The sequence below is a fragment of the Calliopsis andreniformis genome, unplaced genomic scaffold (assembly GCF_051401765.1).
Source record: "Calliopsis andreniformis isolate RMS-2024a unplaced genomic scaffold, iyCalAndr_principal scaffold0394, whole genome shotgun sequence".
NCBI classification, from domain to species: domain Eukaryota; kingdom Metazoa; phylum Arthropoda; class Insecta; order Hymenoptera; family Andrenidae; genus Calliopsis; species Calliopsis andreniformis.
Window position 1 is genome coordinate 47,033 of NW_027480803.1, and position 2,968 is coordinate 50,000.

At 53.2% G+C, this 2,968-nt stretch overlaps 1 non-coding gene across 1 annotated transcript; it reads right to left on the bottom strand.

Annotated features, from left to right (window-relative positions):
• Positions 1–1,288: 1,288 nt before the first annotated feature.
• Positions 1,289–1,443, bottom strand: LOC143187868 (5.8S ribosomal RNA). The gene has a single exon (XR_013003337.1). It is a non-coding gene; the product is annotated as a 5.8S ribosomal RNA (ribosomal RNA).
• Positions 1,444–2,968: the final 1,525 nt, after the last annotated feature.

Sequence of the window (2,968 nt, forward strand, 5' to 3'; positions counted from 1 at the left end):
AGAAGCTGTGGCGTAATCCTCGTACAACGGGGGCACACAACCGAGAGAAGCGGACCAGGCAGAGTGTGTGAACGAATGTTACGAGAAATGGGAAATGAGAGAGAGACTTGAGATCATGTTCGATGCGTCGTCCCAACTTCGCCGTGTGCCTTCGGAATATGTTGTCGTAACGCAACAGCAGCGTTTCCAAAGGTAAGGAAGCTCCTCGTAATTCGCCAGAAGTGATCAGCGGAAAGTAAGTCACATCGTCCTTAATGCGCCACACCAAAGCATCTTCGCGTCTCGTTTAATTCGATCTAAAGGAGAGAGACTCTCGCCAGGCGACTGCCGGTATGGTTTAACGCCCGTCCGCTTGCTTTTTGTATAGCTTTCGTGGACTGGACGACCGGACTTGACGCGCGGTCTCTCTCGGCGATCGACTAACGCGAAGACATGGGGCGACCGGACGCTGCTACCTTTCCACCTCCTCCTTCTAGGAGAGAAGTCATCCCTATGTGATGAGTCATATATATGGCGGCTGTGTAAGCCTCGCCAAAGAGGATTCAGGATACAGAAACAAGTTGTAGTACAACACAACACATTCACGGAGCCACAAACGACTCGACCGAAACGTGGCCGGGGAAGATGCATCCCGGAACTTCATCGTTTCGACGAATGAGTGCCTCCTTTTCGCGTTGTTCCTGCAACAAGACGATCCCTCTAGAATCCCTGGGGCTCTGTTTCTCGTCATACATTTCTTCACCACACTACACGGGTGGGGTATACGCGATCTCGTGTTCATGCTCACTCGCACACCCTTTCATTGTCCTTCTCTGTAGTCTCACGACAAACTCTCTTGTGTGTCGTTGCGGGTTACGCACGCCTCTTTCTTACACGCATCATTTCAGACTACGTCGGGAGCGCGGATGAAAACTCGCACGAAAAGCGAACGCTGTCTGTTAACAATCACGAGGGTATTTGGCGAGACACGGAGGCTGGTCGATGATCGTACGTCCGCGCGCTTGCGTCCGGAGCGGTGCACATACACACACGGGCGGTCGACAAATTAAGCGACTCACGACGCCGTGTGAAAATTAGCACTCACGCAAGTCCGGAACGACAAAGCAACGACGATGACGACGATGTCTCCAGTCATCTGCCGCGTACACACAACCTTCTTCCCTCCATGACGTCTAGAGCGTATTCTCGCTTGTTTTCGTGCGACCGCGGCAAACGCCGACGAACGGTCCAACAATCGCTCGTACGTGACACCGAGATGCCAACGTAAGCAGTCTTAAGGTTACGTGAACGACCCTCAGCCAGGCGTGGTCCAGGAATTGTATCCGTGGACCGCAATGTGCGTTCGAAATGTCGATGTTCATGTGTCCTGCAGTTCACACGTTGACGCGCAATTAGCTGCGTTCTTCATCGACCCACGAGCCAAGTGATCCACCGTTCAGGGTTGTATTTTAATATTCTGTGTTCATGTATATATATATATCATACTCGTATATAGTTCTCGGGTTCGGAAGAATCCGAGACCCGCGCCTCCAACTAGCACACGGTCGATGGAGGTTCGGGCGTCGCGACACTTCGTCCGAACGAACGAAAGTGACGACACAGGGGTCTCTGGGATGCGGTTCCGCACGGAGACCGCCACGCAATTGCGAACGGTTCCCGTAACGGCCAGGCGTAGAGTACATTTAAAAACCTAGGATCAACCTGGAGAGTACGATGGAGCCGACGGGGATACCCCGATCAAGTGAACCACGTACATCCACGGTGTTCTCCTCTGAAACGACACCCCCCATTTTATTGTCGCAGCGCCCTGCACGTACGTATTCCCCTCCTGATTTGGATAGCCGATTAGAACGGACTTCGCAGCCGGCTTCGATCGGTCTTTCTCATCCCCTTAAATTCACACACAAATTCCATTATTCTTGGGAGTCAGACTCACGAAAGTCGAAGCTGTTAACAGCCGGTCCACAGTTGTTGTTCACACGGCAGGAATACGTACCCTACGGCCGCACATCGACGCGGGATACGTGTCGCGTCCTAGGTTACCCGGGCCCTCTCTTTCTCAAGAGAGGGTCCACATCCGCTGGACGGTTCGGAGAGAACAACGAGGTAAAGAGACGAAGAAACACCGGGAGCGGGATGCGAATGGGAAAACGTTTGCTTTCGCACTCGTGCGCTCATATCGGTTATTCTCCTTAACCTCTTCTTCGCTCGCTTTTCATTATTCCCACCGAAAATAGGAGAAACGGGCGCAGCCTCGCGCAAGCAGCTGGCAAGCACGCTCTCTCTCCTCTCTCTGCCGCGCGAGTATGCACCGTATATATTAGCGGCGGGTGTGTGACCGAAACATCGCGCAGCGACGGGACCATGTCTTCCATAAGATATGAAAGACCCCGATATCATGCTGTGGCGACGGGGCTATCGGAGATGCACCTCACGCAAGCGCTATATATATCGACGCAATGCTTACGCGCCGAGGAGGGAACGATACATCCCAAACTGGCGGGCTCTTTGTAAACGCTGGGACAAAGCCTCACGCAGGCAGTCGAGAAGGAACAGTTTCGCTCCATCGAAGATGCCGCGCGTACGTACAACGGCGGGTGCGACGAAGCATCGCGCAACGACGGGACAATGTCCTCCATGCGAAATTGCATGCAAGACCCCGATCATGTTGCCCGATGACATCGGTGATCGACACCTCACGCTAGCGTTGTAACTATCGGCAGCGTACTCACGACGGAAAAAAAAAGAAACGTTCTTCTCGAACTGGCGGGCTTCCTTTCCTTTCCCTTTGCGCGTTCCCCCTTTCTTACAAGGAGCCTCACGCAAGCAGCCAGAAGCGAATGTACAGAGCGAAGATGACCGTGGCAGCGGCGGGTGTTGCAGCGAATCATCACGCAACGACGGGACAATGTGTTTCATACGAGATGCATGAAATACCCCGATATCGAGTTGGCGATGGAATCAACTG